At 41.6% G+C, this 19,074-nt stretch overlaps 1 protein-coding gene across 5 annotated transcripts in view; it reads right to left on the bottom strand.

The window, feature by feature from the left end:
- Nucleotides 1-19,074, bottom strand: part of LYPD6B (LY6/PLAUR domain containing 6B) — a 232,434-nt gene that overhangs the window by 73,114 nt on the left and 140,246 nt on the right. For 4 of the 5 annotated variants that reach the window (XM_049887167.1, XM_049887169.1, XM_049887168.1 and 1 more), the window contains exon 2: nucleotides 722-801. The exons of the other annotated variant lie outside the window; for it this stretch is intronic. The gene's annotated coding sequence lies outside the window, so the exon portion shown is untranslated. The remainder of the gene's footprint in view (nucleotides 1-721; nucleotides 802-19,074) is intronic. 5 annotated transcript variants of the gene reach the window in all.

Below are 19,074 nucleotides of genomic sequence, written 5' to 3'. Positions count from 1 at the left end.
TTGGACCAGCTGATATTTTCTAAACCTTAACATCTAAATGCCCTATACTTACAAATGCTTAATATTTAGCACATACAAAAAAAAAAAAAATTTTTTTTCTTTCTTTTATATTTACAAAGTACAGTTAGCAATGTATTTCACTTGATCTACTTTGAGCACCCCCCCGCCACACACACACATACACCCTATCACTTCAGAAGTGAATGAGAGACTGTCATCTTTTAATGGACCAAAATTAGTCCATCATGTGATAAGCTGTTGTGTGCCATTGAGTAGATTCCAACTCAGAGCAAACCTACAGGACAGAGTAAAACCACCCCATAGGGGTTTTCCTGGCTGTAATCTTTATGCAAGCAGATCACCAGGTCTTTTCTCCTGGGGAGCTGCTGGTGGTGGATTCGAACTACTGACTTTCAGTTAGCAGCCTAGTGCTTAACCACTGTACCACCAGGGCTCCTATGTGGTAAGTGGAGAGGTCTTTATCTACAATCCTTGGGCATGGAGATTCTTTCCTGGGTTCACCAGAAACATAACTTAAGCCAAAACCAGAGCAGCTTAGTAAGCAGAGAGAGGTTAAAATGGGATGAAAAACTTGCCAAAGCTGCTCAAGGAGAGGAAAACACAGTTCCAATGTTCAGGTATCCATGTGGATCTGTCAGCCTAACCCAGAGTTCCCAAATGAAAAGTTTAGGGTTATTCCTAATAGAGTTTCAATTCTTACCTTACGAGAGTGAGTGAGCAAGGTCCCTACTCTCCTCTCTCCACCAGTGAAGAAGTGTGTGCCCAAACAAAGCAACCAGCCTACCAAAGATAAAAAAAAAAAGATAAGGTAAGTGCTCACTGATGACAAAGGAGTATGCAAGGAGTTACACTCCTGAACAACTGGAACGTTTCAGAACAAAAAGACAGGTCTCCGGTTGCTTGAAGACGTTTCAGAATAGAACCACAGCAATATATCCAACTGAACAATATCAAATGCATGAAAGCCCTGGAATCAAGTCAGGTGGGGCCGTTAATTTTATAGAGAGTGAGGTAACTAACGTTTTATGAACACACACCTGGGCCCCATCTAATTGGGAATGGTAATAATTGGTGAAATCATACACCTCATCACGTCCCCCCACAAAAAGGCTGTTTACCAAGGAGCTGGCAGAACCTTCTGTAACACTGACATATATCAGGGTATGTTGGCAGGTCATAGCATTCACACATTCAACACATCTACAATGAAGACTCTGTGTCACTTAGCTCTGGTTTGGAAGACAGCCCTACCAGCTGATGAAATAATGACAACATGCGGCTCGGACCTAGATGAGGAGGTGGCAGGCAACTGGACTGTCTCCCTACGTGCATTCAAACAAGCAAATAAAAAAGACGAGTAACTACATCTGATTATAAGAAAATTTTATTATGTATTTACAAATTTTATTATGTATCTAATTTTCAAAAAGGATGCACTGACTTATAAAATATATGTACTATATAAAGAAGACAACCTAAAAAAGAGGCTTGAGGAATCTGAGGCTAAAGGAAAAATTTATTCCACAGAAATGTATATTGTAAAGTGTTAAACTATCACTTGATGTGGGTCATAAATTAAGATCCGAGCATCCTTGTGGCCAAACCAAAGAAGAAAATAGACACAAGACAATCACACTGAATCTAAGATAAAATGCAGTGTACACGGTTTTCAGGAGTATTTGCTTTTTCTTTTCATTGAGAATTGGGCTACAGTTGGAGGCTGGAATCTTTGGCAACAGCCTAGGTAAAGGTATTCTCGATTGTTGATTAGGGGCCAATTGGCAGAAAAACCAGCCTTCAGGCAGGTTTTTTGTTTCAGGTAATATATATCTAAGAAATATAAAGTTCAATTTTGGTATTTTTGCATTTTTAGAAGACTTATATTCCCTTCCTGCATTGGAATAAATTTTTGTATAATCAGTTCAACAAGTAATTATGACCATTTGCAAGGTGAAAAGTACTTGATTTTTTAAATAGTAGCTTTATTCTAAGAACTGTGTATAAGAGGCAGAAAAGCTACGCCACAAGGAACTGATTAATTACACAAATCCTAGTTTCAGAACCAGAAATGGCAGCAAGAACACAAATCTGTTAGTTTTTCCTCCCTAAGGATTTAGTACATACCTGCCCTGAACCTTAATTAACGTTCTTCATATTTAAAGCTAAAATGAGATCAGAACATTCCCCACTAGGTGGCCAGCCTACAATGTAACTCTTACTATCATGGTGCCTGAGGCTAATACTGTGATATTCTGTCCAGACAACAACTGATATCAAAAAGTCAGAGACACTGCAGCACGTTGAAGCACTGATAAAATATGGGGACAAAATCAATTAGAAATGCTTGTGTTCCCCTAACCTGCCTGCCATCCGCAGCTTTTCATTTCTAAACCAAAAACCAAACCCGTTGCCATCGAGTTGATTCCGACTCATAGCGACCCTACAGGACAGAGTAGAACTACCCCATAGGGTTTCCAAGGAGCGCCTGGTAGATTTGAACTGCCAACCTTTTGGTTAGCAACCGTAGCTCTTAACCATTATGCCACCAGGGTTTCCTTTCATTTCTAGCGCATGTAAATAAGGTAACTAACCTTCTGTGTGAAAACTCGGGTCCTAAGAAAAATACAGTCGTTCCTTGGTATCTGTGGGGGATTGAGTCCAGGACCCCCCACAGATACCAAAATCCATGGATGCTGAAGTATCCTATATACAATGGTGTAGTATTTGCATATAACCTACACACATCCTCCTGTACACTTTAAATCATCTCTATATTACTTATCCCTTTCATGGGCTGGGGATATATATGCCTGTGTTACATTTTTCTGTCCCTGGAGGTTTATTGACAGGCATTTGAGCCACCTTACATCATGGTCTAACATCACGGCAAATACTGATGCAACTGCCTGAAAAACAAGGAAGTTGGTATTCGCCACATTTGAGTGTAGAAAGACATTTGTATGAGGGGATGCTTCCCAGATATCTTTTGGCTTCTGTAGCAAGATAAGAAAACCCTGGTGGCGTAGTGGTTAACAGCTTGGCTGCTAAACAAAAGATCAGCAGTTCAAATTCACCAGGCATTCCTTGGAAACCCTACTGTCCTATAGGGTTGCTGTGAGTTGGAACAGACTCGGCGGCAGTGGGTTTTTTTGGTTTACAGAGAGAGAAGGCTTGCAAATATGTTTACTGTTTCCTTTGTGTTATTAGGAAGGTACAGTTACCAGCATTCAGAAATATTCAAGTAAATGAGTTATTCTGTGGGTAAAAACACTTTGTGATGCACTTCTTGGGCCATGGTGGTGCAGCGGTTAAAAGCTTGACTGCTAACCAAAAGGTCCGCAGTTCAAATCCATCAGCTGCTCCTTGGAAACCCTAGGGGGCAGTTCTGCTCTGTTGTATAGGTTCGCTGTGAGTTGGAATTGACTTGATGGCAATGGTTTTCCTGGGCCATGGGACTGATTCGTCCCATGAGTGTGCTTCATGGAACATGGTAGCAATATGGCCCACTCTCAATCAAACCGGTAACAATTATGAGTAATAAGTGCAATGCTTATTTAGTATTTCATGTGTATTTTTGGAACATTGAGAAAGATATTTTATGGCTCAAGCATAACCAGGAAGTGTGATACGCCATGGGACCAATATGTCCCGTGTGTGTGATGTGCTTCATGGAACATGAGATTGATAAGTCTCACTTGCAGCTGGCACCCCATTTTTTCAAAAAATACAAAACTATCAACAATGATTCAGCATCCATTCCATTAGTGAAAAAACATAGCATCACCAAAAAAAATTCCAAAAAGTGAAATAACAACAATTTACCCATGAGAGTATTATAATACCTAATACAGTGTAAATGCTATTAAGTAGTTACACAGATGAACAGTGCTCAAACAAGGAGTGCTGGAGAGAGAATGAGGATCTGTGAAATGGCTGGAGGCTACAGCAGGGGCTGCCTACACGTCACTTCATTTGTGTGGGTCAGGGAGTGGTAGGTACACTGCAAATTCAAATTTTACTTTTTGGAACTTTTTTTTCAAATATTTTTGATCCATGGTTGGTTCAATCTGCAGGCGTGGAACTCACTGATATGGAGGATTGACTGTACATAGTCCCTGGGTGGTGCAATTGATTAAGTGCCCAACTACTAACCAAAACACTGGCAGTTAGAACCCACCCAGAAGCACCTTAGAAGAAGCACCTGACCATCTACTTCCAAAAGATCATAGCCTTAAAAACCAGCTCTATGCTGCACATATGGAGTCGTCATGAATCAGAACTGACAACTGGTTTGGATTTTTTTTTCTTAAGAATACAGCTCCCCACAGGAGAGCAGTGGGATGCAGACCCCAAATTCTCGTAAAACAGCCAGGCTTAATGGTCTGACTGAGACTAGAAGGACCCCAGTGGTCACGGCCCCCAGACCTTCTGTTGGCCCAGGACAGGAACCGTTCCTGAAGCCAACTCTTCGGACAGGGATTGGACTGGACAATGGCTTGGACAGGGATGCTGGTGAGGAGTGAGCTTCTTGGATCAGGTGGACACTTGAGACTATGTTGGCATCTCCTGCCTGGAGGGGAGATGAGAGGGTAGAGGGGGTTAGAAGCTGGTGAAATGGACACGAAAAGAGTGGAGGGAGGCAGCGGAGTGTCTCATTAGGGGGAGAGCAACTGGGAGTATGTAGCAAGGTGTATAAAAGTTTTTGTGTGAGAGACTGACTTGATTCATAAACTTTCACTTAAAGCACAATAAAAATTAAAAAAAAGAATACAGCTCCCCAGCAAGACAATTTAAAGCAGGGCTTTGAACAGTTCATTCCAATTCGAACACCTACTGAGAATTCGCATTCCATCCCAGATATACTGAATCAGGATCTACGTTTCGACAAGATCCCCGGATGATTCTTATCCATAATAAATTTTTAACAACCACTGTTCTAGTGGTTCTCAGAACTGGTCCCTAATCAGCAGTTTAGCATCACCTGGAAAATTGTTAGAAATGCAAATTCTCTCAGCAGGGGTTCTAACCAGAATGAACTGATTGGAAGTCCTGGCTGAAAGAGAAAGCAAGACCCTCGACTAGACTCTGTTTTCACCTTCAAGATGTACAGAGAGCATGAGGGGGCCAGCACTGCACACCTGAATTCACAAAAGTGGCTCAAAAAGTGTCCATAAGAAGTTGACAAAAAACAGCCATTTTTGTATGCTGGCAAGGGAATTGCAAGCAAAATTGAGAACCATAAAAAATTCAGAGCACTTTGTTCAGCATAAACTTCTCAGCTGGGAGGAGCTGCTGTCATCCCAGATTATTAGCACTTGGCTGAGTTGAAGTTCTTTCACTTCCTTTGTGTTCAGTCAGCTGGGAACATGCCATTTAAACAACAAAAGCTGTTTGGGAAAATTATAGAGAACTAGGCTTTGAGTTCCTCCTGTATGTCTTTTAACACTGACTCTCACAGCATTAATTTTTTTAGATAGAAACAAATACAGTTAAGTTTTTTTTAATTTATCGGTAAACAATCCATTACCTCTAGAAGAGGAGACATTTCCACGGGCTGAGAAAGCAATCCCAAATGGCCAAAACAAGGATTCCAACGCAAGAACCTCAAATTAGCCTACTCAGGAACACCTAGCGTGAGAAGGCACTCAGTGAAGTTCATTCAGGCCTTTCTGATGCCCTCCTCCTCCTCCTCTTCCTTCCCCTCAAATTCCATCGTCCCAAATCCACACTCAAAGATACAAATCCCAAAAAGGCAATCAGGGTTTATCAGTGATACAAAACTGAACTTGGTAGAATGCCGCCAGTTTGTTCCCTTTGTCTTTCTCCTCTAAATCCTGGGATTCCAAGGGAGGATTCTGGAGAGACTTTGGTGACACTCTGTCTCTTGTCCCTCTCAAGGACCTCACTGTCATTTGCTTCCCTCTTCCTAACTAGAGTAATCGCTAACTGAAAGAAAGTGACAAGTAAGAACACCTCACAAATATCCTGAAGACTCCCTACTCCAAAACAGGGGACTACAGCCTGCCCCAAGCCCTCTGACCTCCATATTACAGGAACTCTCTCTGCCTTTCTCAACTGCTCTGTATTGACTAGAAATCAAAGGGCTCCTGGGTGACGCAAATGATTAAGTTGGTTACTAACCGAAAAGTTGGCGGTTTGGACCCACCCAGAGGTGCCTCAGAAGGAAGACCTGGTAATCTGCTTCCCAAAGGTTACAGCCATGAAAACTCTGCTCTGCAACATATGGCGTCACTAGGAGTTGGAATCGAATCTACAGCAGGTAGAAATCACCCTGCAAACAGCATCTTAGAGATGCTGTTCCCAGAAATGGTGTCCTCATTTCTTTTGCCTCAATACCAAGGGCTAGCTCAGACGCCTTAACCAGCCTCAGGTCCCCCTCTTTCTAAAAAGAAGAGTTCGGGGACAGAGTACCTTGCACATTATAGAAAGGAGTCTAGAGCAAGAGATTATCAGGGACAGAACTCCAGCCTGGACTGACAAAGTAACTACTTTCCCCTTCACTGGAAAGTTCCTATGGCGGAGCTGGGATTGTTAGTGCTGGGAACCACAAATACCACAGGGTAATTTCTGCACTCTCCACAGACAACGTTTGCCTTATAACAGAGGTGGGCGTTAGGGCTGACTCCCGATCCTATAGCTTGAAGGGGTTCGCACTCTATCCAGAAAGGAGCCACGACAAGATGGGCTGTTGGGGAGGTACATCACAAGTGTCAGTGGTAGAACAAGAGACCGCTTAGCCTGTCCCCAGGTCCCAGCTCCATTAGTCTCAGGCCACCCACCTGCCTCCTGACAAGCCAACACAATCTTGGTACAACTTCGCCAAGATGTGTCCAGAAAGATGTAAAATTCTTTTGTGATTAGAAGTAATGCCCTCAAGCAGTACTGGGTGGGGGCAGCAAACAAGCCCCCTCTGTCCTCTTGAGGCCACAGTGATGAGCTGGGGGTCTTGTCCACGACACATTCCAGTGGCAGGGAACTGTGAACACTCACACCTGCCAAATCCCAGCGTGAGGAAGAAAAAGGAGAGCAGACTGATGCAATTAGCCAGGCAGACAGAACTTGTCAAGCCATTTAGATAAGACAGTACTTGAATTTATTCCGTTCCCATTACTGGAGGGTGATTATGCTTCCACCCCCTGCTGATTCTGCTGGCTGCAAAGTATTTTCCTAGCAAGAAAGTAAGAAAGGAAGGGATGATTTCTCAGCCTACAAATTCCATGGCTCTGCTGTTAAATCAGGGCACGTCCCCACCCAAGGGGCAATCTGACCTTAATGGAATCAGGGGACACAGACTGCTGAGACAGACTTTGCCAGAGAAGAATAAACTCAATGATGAATTTTTAAAAACTTCAAGTAGTCAATTAATTAAAAAAAAAAAAGGTCTGTTAGCCACTTCAGGAGCCCTGGTGGTGCAGCAATTAAAGCAATTGACTGCTAACTCAAAGGCTGATGGTTCAAAACCACCAGCGGCTCCAAGGGAGAAAGGCATGGCAGTCTGCTTCCATAGAAAGTTACAGCGTCAGAAACCCCATGCGGCTGCTATGAGTTGGAATCAACTTCACGACAGTGGGTTTAGGTTTGGGTTAGCTAATTCAATCTTCGTCACACATTTGACCAATTGATTATATATTAGCTTCATAATGGTTTTGTTTCAATTATGATCATGAGCATCTTAAGGGCCCATATAGAATCTAATTCTTACCTTGTGTCCTTTTCAGTGCTTACTGTAGTGTTGGGTGCAAAATAGCAACTCAGTAAACACTCAATTACTGATTGCTTCTTGCTTTTGACGTAGTGTTTTTTGTTTGTTTGTCTTTACTGTACTTTAGATGAAGGTTTACAAAGCAAATTAGTTTCTCGTTAAATAATTAATACACATATTGTTTTGTGACACTGGTTGCCAACTCTCCCCTTCTCAACCTTGGGTTCTCCGTAATCAGCTTTCCTGTCCCCTCCTGCCTTGTCCTTGCCCCTGAGCTGGTGTGGCCATTTAGTCTCATTTTGTTTTATGAGCCTGTCTAATCTCCAGTTGAAGAGTGAACCTCAGGAGCGTGACTTAGAACTGAGTTAAAAGGGTATACAGGGGCCATGTTCTCAGGGTTTCTCCAGTCTCTGTCAGACCAGTAAGTCTGGTCTTTTTTTGTGAGTTAGAATTTTGTTCTGCAGTTTTCTCCAGATCTGTCCAGGACCCTCTACTGTGATCCGTGTCAGAGCAGTCAGTGGTGGTAGCTAGGCACCATCCGGTTGTGCTGGGCTCAGTCTGGTGGAGGCTCTGGTAGTTGTGGTCCATTAGTCCTTTGAATTAATCTTCTACTTGTGTCTTTAGTTTTCTTAAGTCTTCCTTGTTCCAGATGGGGTGCGACCAGTGGAGTATCTTACATGGCTGATCACAAGTTTTTAAGACCCCTGATGCCACTCACCAACATACTGATGTAGTTTTGCTTGTACAAAGAAATGCAGTCTACCTATCTCATTTTCCCACCAACACTACTTCCCCTCCTCCTCCACCTTTCGCTCCCCGAAATTAGCATCAGCCAAGGTATCCCAACAATAGACGTTAATCTTTTTAGTGGCTCATATAAAATAACAAAGTTACAGCTGGAGCATCAAACTGTGTAAATTTTTGGCCTGTATTTTAAAATCTGAACATATGCCAAACCGGAACATAGCCTCTTCACCATAAAATTCATTGTCCTCTTCCCCACCTCTTCTTCCCATTAGTAGAATCTTCTTCGCATTAGTGGAATCACCATTTTTCCAGTCAGAACCCAGGCTAAACTCTGAGTCATCTTCAAGGGCTCGCATCCCTGACTTTCCAGTACTAATCACTTCTAAAATCCATAGTAACTGAGTACAGTTGAATCAGTTCCACCCCCACAGAACGCTCACATCTGTCCCATCTTTTTTCATGCCTGTTGCCACTTTGGAAACCCTGGTGGCATAGTGTTTAAGTGCTACGGCTGCTAACCAAAGGGTCGGCAGTTCAAATCTGCCAGGCACTCCTTGGAAACTCTATGAGGCAGTTCTACTCTGTCCTATAGGGTCACTATGAGTCGGAATTGACTCAACAGCACTGGGTTTGTTTTTTTTTTGGTTTGGCTGCCACTTCCACCTTGGTCCCATCTTGGATCATCTATCTTGGACCAGGCCATAACTTCTTTTTAAGTGCTGTCTCAGCTTCCTTTACAAACTGTCCTACACAAACCAGATCACACGCTGTCAAGTCAACTGCATCTCCTAGCAACCTCATGCAAGTCAGAGTAGAACTGTGCTACATAGGGTTTTCAGTGTTGCTGCCTTAATCAGAACCTGGCCATGACACTATCCTGTCCAAAAGCCGTTAGTGGCATCTAACCAAATAAATCTCACACACTTTAGCCTAGCATCCAAGTCCACTATAATGGGATACCTCTTCCAAGCTTATTTTCTTCTGCTCCCCTCAATTTGGTCCAGGCTCTGGCCAAAGTGGATTATTGACTATTCTTAAATAGATCCTCAATGGCCTCCCACTCTTTGAGGTCCCTCTGCCTGGGATTTATTTAGTACGTAATTCAACAAGCACCTATCTTGATCTATATTTCTTTTTTAGTATCTTACACCAAAAAGCCCAACTCAAAAGACAATTCATCTATAAATGCTTTTCCAGTTTCATCAAGCACATTGAATTACCCCTTTTTAAAATCTCCCAGCACACCAAACAGATAAGCATTCTTGTTCTCTCCTCCCTTACAATGGTGTGAGCATTCTATCTACCTCATGATAGAATGTGGATGGAACTCGGCTTTACACGTGTGCATCCTCCCCCCATAATCTATCTAGAACAGTGCCTTGCATATAACATATGCTCATAAATACTTGATCAATAAAAGATATATTGAGTAAGTGAATAATACAGTCCTTGCCTCTGAGCAGCTTACATTTGGGGACAAGGGAGGATGGGATAAGTACAAAGACAAATAACAATAATTCATTTCATAATACTGCAAGTATCATAAAAGAAGTATAAATGAAATTCTGTGGGAAATACAGAAAAGGAAGCATTTGAAAAGGGGGGAATTCAGAGAGGAGGTAGCGCTTCTGACTCATCTTGAGAGATAAATAGTATTTTGATGGGCAAAAGTTGGGGAGCCATGAAGAGAATTAAACACAGAAGAAAGATCATTTGCAAAAGACGTAGAAAAAAGTGAAAGTAAATGGCATATTCTAGGTTCAACAAAAAGCAGTTTCCTGACCCACTAGCTGAGTAAAAGGTGAGTAATAAAAGGCAAGCCTAGAAGGAGGGGGGCCAAGATGGCTGACTAGGTAGACACTACCTTGGATCCCTGTTGCAACAAAGACTCGGAAAAACAAGTGAATCGATCACATACATGACAATCTACAAACCCTGACCCACAAACACAGATTTAAAGAGTTGACCTGAGTGACAGAGACCCAGAACGAACAACTACGGGGAAGCAGCGACTGTTTCCAGAGCCTGGAGCCAGCGTCCCAGTCAGGTAACCTTGGCACCGGGCTTTGGACTGGGCACAGGGAAGCTGAGCACAGCATCCTGTGATGGCGCAAACACGGGGCGCAGCCCTACCCTCCTGAACTGACCCCGGGAGGGGGCCCAGCCGTCCACGCGAGCAGCACGGTGACATGCCTGGCAGGAGGAGAAGTCCCCGGGGAGGCAGCGACTGGTTTTGGAGCCGGGAGTGCAGCGTCCCAGGTGGGGAACCTTGGCACAGGGCTTTGGACTGAGTGCAGGGGAGCCGAGCATGACATCTGTGACAGTGCAAACACGGGGCACAGCCCTACCCCCCTGAACTGACCCCGGGAGGGGGCCCAGCTGGTCCGCGCGGGCAGAGCAGTCTCGCGGCTGGCGGGAGGAGAAGTCCCCGGGAGGCAGCAACTATTTTTAGAGCTAGGAGTGCAGCGTCCCAGCCGGGGAACCTTGACGCTGGGCTTTGGACTGGCAGCGGAGGAACTAACCCCGGCTTCTGAGATAGCGCAAGCACAGGATGCGGGCCTGACCCTCGGGAGCAATCTCTACCCAGCCAGCGCACACAGGCGACATGCCCCTTGGGAATCTCAGATAAAACAGTCATCCTAACCAAGACAAGTAACTTTGTCTATATTCTGGGGTGCTACACTCTCCTATTTATCTGAACCCTCCCCCCTCCTTCCCAGGCGGCTTCATTAACATTGGAATTTCCTGAGCCAGAGGAAGAACTGCTCCGCGGTTTTTCTTTTCCTTTTTTTTTTTTTTGGTCTTTTCCTAACCCATTCTTCTGGTCTGAGAGAAGCAACCACAAAAAACCCAGGGACCAAAAATCCTTCCCTATTTGGACTAAAAACACAGAACCAGCTCCAGCCAAGCATATGTGATCCACAGTCTCGGGCTTTCATCCCTACAGGGAACAAGGTGGCTATTATAATGCAAAGGCATTTCTGATAGGGATCTGACTGCATTTGTTTTAGCGGATTTACTGGAAAGACAAGTTTCCCAGGTCTGATATCTCTGCGTATTCAGCAGAGCCCTCACTGACCTACAACAGGGAACTGAGGGCTGAAGCTCCCCCCAGACCACCTAGCCTCCTGCCTTAGGGGTCTAAGGAGGGTGACACCTACCAATCTGTAGAGGTACTTCCATTGGGGGCCTAAGGTACAGCTGCAGAGCCCACCCACCAAGGTGCTGTAGGAATAGAGACACACCTACCTCACTGACACTTGGGGGAAGCCTGTCAGCATCCTGCCCCCACTGGAGTGTGAACCCCAGCTGCTACTAGAATCTGGTGCATACACCTATCACCACTACTTCTCAAGGTGGATAGGTGACAGGGTGCATCACACACTTGATGACCCAAAATCAGATTCTACTCAAGAATAGTGAATGGACTCAGGCATATACATCCGGCAACAGCCCAAACCAGCTGGTAATACGTCATAAGTGATTCAAGGGCTACAACAATCAAGACAGCGCATCTAGTAGCCTATCTATGTATATTGAAAGAAAACAAAACAATACTCAGTGAGCAAATATATAATAAAACACTACAATATTTTAGTGATGGCTCGGAGACAGCAGTCGATATCAAACCACATAAAGAAGCAGACCATGACTGCTTCTACAACCCCCCAAACAAAAGAATCAAAATCTTTCCCAAATGAAGATACAATCCTGGAATTATCAGATACAGAATATAAAAAACTAATTTACAGAATGCTTCAAGACATCAGGGATGACCTCAGAAACGAAATAAGGCAATCTGCAGAAAAAGCCAAGGAACACACTGATAAAACTGTTGAAGAACTCAAAAAGATTATTCAAGAACATAGTGGAAAAATTAATAAGTTGCAAGAATCCATAGAGAGACAGCATTCAGAAATCCAAAAGATTAACAATAAAATTACAGAATTAGACTACGCAATAGGAAGTCAGAGGAGCAGACTCAAGCAATTAGAATGCAGAGTGGGAAATCTGGAGGACCAGGGAATTAACACCAATATAGCTGAAAAAAAAATCAGATAAAAGAATTTAAAAAAATTAAGAAGCCCTAAGAATCATGTGGGACTCTATCAAGAAGGGTAACTTGCGTGTGATTGGAGTCCCAGAACAGGGAGGGATTACAGAAAACACAGAGAGAATAGTTGAAGATCTGCTGACAGAAAACTTCCCTGACATCATGAAAGATGAAAGGATATCTATCCAAGATGCTCATCGAACCCCATTTAAGATTGATCCAAAAAGAAAAACACAAAGACATATTATCATCAAACTTGCCAAAACCAAATATAAAGAGAAAATTTTAAAAGCAGCCAGGGATAAAAGAAAGGTCTCCTACAAGGGAGAATCAATAAGAATAAGTTCAGACTACTCAGCAGAAACCATGCAGGCAAGAAGGGAATGGGATGACATATGCAGAGCACTGAAGGAGAAAAACTGCCAGCCAAGGATCATATATCTAGCTAAACTCTCTCTGAAATATGAAGGCGAAATTAAGATATTTACAGATAAACACAAGCTTAGAGAATTTGCAAAAACCAAACCAAAGCTACAAGAAATACTAAAGGAAATTGTTTGGTCAGAAAACCAATAATATCAGATAACAGCACAACACAAAGCCACAGAACAGAACATCCTGATATCAACTCAAATAGGGAAATCACAAAAACAAATTAAGATTAATTAAAAAAAAATGCTCAAAACAGGGAATCATTGAAGTCAATATGTAAAAGATCACAATAATCAAAAAGAGGGACTAAATACAGGTGGCATAGAACTGCCATATGGAGAGGGATACAAGGCAATAGAGGACAATACAAGTTAGGTTTTTACTTAGAAAAATAGGGGTAAATATTAAGGTAACCACAAAGAGGTATAACAACTCCATAACTCAAAATAAAAACCAAGAAAAACGTAACGACTCAGCAAACATAAAGTCAAACACTATGAAAATGAGGAACACACAATTTACAAAGAAAAATGTCTCAGCACAAAAAAGTAAGTGGAAAAATGAAACTGTCAACAACACACATAAAAAGGCATCAAAATGACAACACTAAACACATACTTATCTATAATTACGCTGAATGTAAATGGACTAAATGCACCAATAAAGAGACAGAGAGTCTCAGACTGGATAAAGAAACACGATCCGTCTATATGCTGCCTACAAGAGACACACCTTAGACTTAGAGACACAAACAAACTAAAACTCAAAGGATGGAAAAAAATATATCAAGCAAACAATAAGCAAAAAAGAGCAGGAGTAGCAATATTAATTTCTGACAAAATAGACTTTAAAGTTAAATCCACCACAAAGGATAAAGAAGGACACTACATAATGATAAAAGGGACAATTGACCAGGAAGATATAACCATATTAAATATTTATGCACCCAATGACAGGGCTGCAAGATACATAAATCAAATTTTAACAGAACTGAAAAGTGAGATAGACATCTCCACAATTATAGTAGGAGACTTCAACACACCACTTTCGGAGAAGGACAGGACATCCAGTAAGAAGCTCAATAGAGACACGGAAGACCTAATTACAACAATCAACCAACTTGACCTCATTGACTTATACAGAACTCTCCACCCAACTGCTGCAAAGTATACTTTTTTTTCCTAGCGCACATGGAACATTCTCTAGAATAGACCACATATTAGGTCATAAAACAAACCTTTGCAGAATCCAAAACATCGAAATATTACAAAGCATCTTCTCAGACCACAAGGCCATAAAAGTGGAAATCAATAACAGAAAAATTAGGGAAAAGAAATCAAATACGTGGAAACAGAACAATACCCTCCTGAAAAAAGACTGGGTTATAGAAGACATTAAGGAGGGAATAAGGAAATTCATAGAAAGCAACGAGAATGAAAATACTTCCTATCAAAACCTCTGGGACACAGCAAAAGCAGTGCTCAGAGGCCAATTTATATCGATAAATGCACACATGCAAAAAGAAGAAAAAGCCAAAATCAGAGAACTGTCCCTACAATTTGAAGAAATAGAAAGTGGGCAACAAAAGAATCCATCAGGCACCAGAAGAAAACAAATAATAAAAAATAGAGCTGAACTAAATGAATTAGAGAACAGAAAAACAATTGAAAGAATTAACAAAGCCAAAAGCGGGTTCTTTGAAAAAATTAACAAAATTGATAAACCATTGGCTAGACTGACTAAAGAAATACAGGAAAGGAAACAAATAACCCGAATAAGAAACGAGATGGGCCACATCACAACAGACCCAACTGAAATTAAAAGAATCATATCAGATTATTACGAAAAATTGTACTCTAACAAATTTGCAAACCTAGAAGAAATGGATGAATTCCTGGAAAAACACTGCCTACCTAAACGAACACAATCAGAATTAGAACAACTAAATAGACCCATAACAAAAAAAGAGGTCGAAACGGTAATCAAAAAACTCCCAACAAAAAAAAGCCCTGGCCCGGATGGCTTTACTGCAGAGTTCTACCAAACTTTCAGAGAAGAGTTAACACCACTACTACTAAAGGTATTTCAAAGCATAGAAAATGACGGAATACTACCTAACTCATTCTATGAAGCCACCATTTCCCTGATACCAAAACCAGGTAAAGACATCACAAAAAAAGAAAATTACAGACCTATATCCCTCACGAACATAGATGCAAAAATCCTCAACAAAATTCTAGCCAATAGAATTCAACAACATATCAAAAAAATAATCCACCATGACCAAGTGGGATTTATACCAGGTATGCAAGGCTGGTTTAATATTAGAAAAACCATTAATGTAATCCACCATATAAATAAAACAAAAGACAAAAACCACATGATCTTATCAATTGATGCAGAAAAGGCATTTGACAAAGTCCAACACCCATTTATGATAAAAAAAACTCTCACCAAAATAGGAATTGAAGGAAAATTCCTCAACATAATAAAGGGCATCTATACAAAGCCAACAGCCAACATCACTGTAAATGGAGAGAACCTGAAAGCACTTCCCTTAAGAACGGGAACCAGACAAGGATGCCCTTTACCATCACTCTTATTCAACATTGTGCTAGAGGTCCTAGCCAGAGCAATTAGGCTAGACAAAGAAATAAAGGGCATCCAGATTGGCAAGGAGGAAGTCAAATTATCTCTATTTGCAGATGACATGATCTTATACACAGAAAACCCTAAGGAATCCTCCAGAAAACTACTGAAACTAATAGAAGAGTTCGGCATAGTCTCAGGTTATAAGATAAACATACAAAAATCACTTGGATTCCTCTACATCAACAAAAACAACATCGAAGAGGAAATAACCAAATCAATACCATTCACAGTAGCCCCCAAGAAGATAAAATACTTAGGAATAAATCTTATCAAAGATGTATAAGACCTATATAAGAAAAACTACAAAGTACTGCTACAAGAAACTAAAAAGGACCTACTTAAGTGGAAATACATACCTTGCTCATGGATAGGAAGATTTAACATAGTAAAAATGTCTATTCTACCAAAAGCCATCTATACATACAATGCACCTCCGATCCAAATTCCAATGTCATTTTCTAATGCGATGGAGAAACAAATCACCAACTTCATAGGGAAGGGAAAGAAGCCTCAGATAAGTAAAGCACTACTGAAAAAGAAGAAGAAAGTGGGAGGCCTCGCTCTACCTGAATTCAGAACCTATTATACAGCCACAGTAGTCAAAACAGCCTGGTACTGGTACAACAACAGGCACATAGACCAATGGAACAGAATTGAGAACCCAGATATAAATCCATCCACATATGAGCAGCTGATATTTGACAAAGGCCCAGTGTCAGTTAATTGGGGAAAAGATAGTCTTTTTAACAAATGGTGCTGGCATAACTGGATATCCATTTGCAAAAAAATGAAACAGGACCCATACCTCACACCAAGCACAAAAACTAACTCCAAGTGGATCAAAGACCTAAACATAAAGACTAAAACGATAAAGATCATGGAAGAAAAAATAGGGATAACATTAGGAGCCCTAATACAAGGCATAAACAGAATACAAAACATTACCAAAAATGACGAAGAGAAACCAGATAACTGGGAGCTCCTAAAAATCAAACACCTATGCTCATCTAAAGACTTCACCAAAAGAGTAAAAAGACCACCTACAGACTGGGAAAGAATTTTCAGCTATGACATCTCCGACCAGCGCCTGATCTCTAAAATCTATATGATTCTGTCAAAACTCAACCACAAAAAGACAAACAACCCAATCAAGAAGTGGGCAAAGGAGATGAACACACACTTCACTAAAGAAGATATTCAGGCAGCTAACATATGATACATGAGAAAATGCTCTCGATCATTAGCCATTAGAGAAATCCAAATTAAAACTACGATGAGATTCCATCTCACTCCAACAAGGCTGGCATTAATCCAAAAAACACAAAATAATAAACGTTGGAGAGGCTGCGGAGAGACTGCAATTCTTATACACGGCTGGTGGGACTGTAAAATGGTACAACCACTTTGGAAATCTATCTGGCGTTATCTTAAACAGTTAGAACTACCATACAACCCAGAAATCCCACTCCTCAGAATATACCCTAGAGAAATAAGAGCCTTCACACAAACAGATATATGCATACCCATGTTTATTGCACCTCTGTTTACAATAGCAAAAAGCTGGAAGCAACCAAGGTGTCCATCAACGGATGAATGGTTAAATAAATTGTGGTATATTCACACAATGGAATACTACACATCGATAAAGAACAGTGAAGAATCTGTGAAACATTTCATAACATGGAGGAACCTGGAAGGCATTATGCTGAGCAAAATTAGTCAGAGGCAAAAGGACAAATATTGTATAAGACCACTATTATAAGATCTTGAGAAATAGTATAAACTGTGAAGAACACATACTTTTGTGGTTACGAGGTAGGGAGGGAGGGAGGGTGGGAGAGGGTTTTTTACTGATTAGTTAGTAGATAAGAACTGCTTTAGGTGAAGGAAAGGACAACACTCAATACATGGAAGGTCAGCTCAACTGGACTGGACCAAAAGCAAAGAAGTTTCCGGGATAAAATGAATGCTTCAAAGGTCAGTGGAGCAAGGGCGGGGGTTTGGGGACCATGGTTTAAGGAGACTTCTAAGTCAATTGGCAAAATAATTCTATTATGAAAACATTCTGCATCCCACTTTGAAATGTGGCGTCTGGGGTCTTAAATGCTAACAAGCGGCCATCTAAGATGCATCAATTGGTCTCAACCCACCTGGATCAAAGGAGAATGAAGAACACCAAGGTCACACGATAACTATGAGCCCAAGAGACAGAAAGGGCCACATGAACCAGAGACTTACATCATCCTGAGACCAGAAGAACTAGTTGGTGCCCAGCCACAACCGATGACTGCCCTGACAGGGAGCACAACAGAGAACCCCTGAGGGAGCAGGAGATCAGTGGGATGCAGACCCCAAATTCTCACAAAAAGACCATACTTAATGGTCTGACTGAGACTAGAGGAATCCTGGCGGTCATGGTCCCCAAAGCTTCTGTTGGCCCAGGACAGGAACCATTGCCGAAGACAACTCATCAGACATGGAAGGGACTGGACAGTGGGTAGGAGAGAGATGCTGATGAAGGGTGAGCTATTTGTATCAGGTGGACACTTGAGACTATGTTGGCATCTCTTGTCTGGAGGGGGGATGGGAAGATAGAGAGAGTTGGAAGCTGGCAAAATCGTCACGAAAGGAGAGACTGGAAAGGCTGACTCATTAGGGGGAGAGCAAGTGAGAGTATGGAGTAAGGTGTATATAAACTTACATGTGACAGTCTGACTTGATTTGTAAACGTTCACTTGAAGCCCAATAAAAGTTAAAAAAAAAAAAAAGGCAAGCCTAGAAAGGTAGGTCAGCACCTCAAATGCCATCACAGGTAGTTTAAAACTGACTCCGTAGGAGGCGGGAGCCAGGGCAGGCTTTGGAACAAAGGTCTGATGGGGTCACACCTGCAGTTTCAGGTGGTAATTTATACAGCATCGCAGAGTCCAAACCTGACCGTGCATCAGAATCATCTGGGGCATTTCAAAAATTGCTTAATAATAAAACTTATTAAAAGTACAGACAGTAATATGCAATTCTCCATTCACAGTAAAATCATGTCGATAATTTGCCATTATTGCTTTAGAATTTTTAAGGGAAATACTATAGCTCTACCTAAAGTCCCCCCGTTCTCATCTCCAGAAATATTTTCACTTGATGAGTATCCTTCTACTCTAAGTTTTTGTTCTTCAGATAGGTATAAATAGATATAAAAACTATATATCATGGCTCTTCTGTGTTAAAACTACATAAATGATGCTTTATACAAATATTGTTCTACATTTGTCTTATTCACTATAAGGCATTCTTAAAAATTTAGATTCCTGCATCCCACCCATATCTAATTAATCACAATCACTGGGTGCCGGGAGCTAGAAATACGCATTTTTAAAAAATTTGAGTTCATTGTGATGTTACTAGATCTCCATTTGGGAGTCACTGGTATAGAAGATGACCTGGAGAGAAC

The sequence above is a fragment of the Elephas maximus genome, chromosome 6 (assembly GCF_024166365.1).
Source record: "Elephas maximus indicus isolate mEleMax1 chromosome 6, mEleMax1 primary haplotype, whole genome shotgun sequence".
In the NCBI taxonomy this organism is placed as follows: domain Eukaryota; kingdom Metazoa; phylum Chordata; class Mammalia; order Proboscidea; family Elephantidae; genus Elephas; species Elephas maximus.
This window is presented reverse-complemented; position numbering and strand designations above follow the sequence as displayed.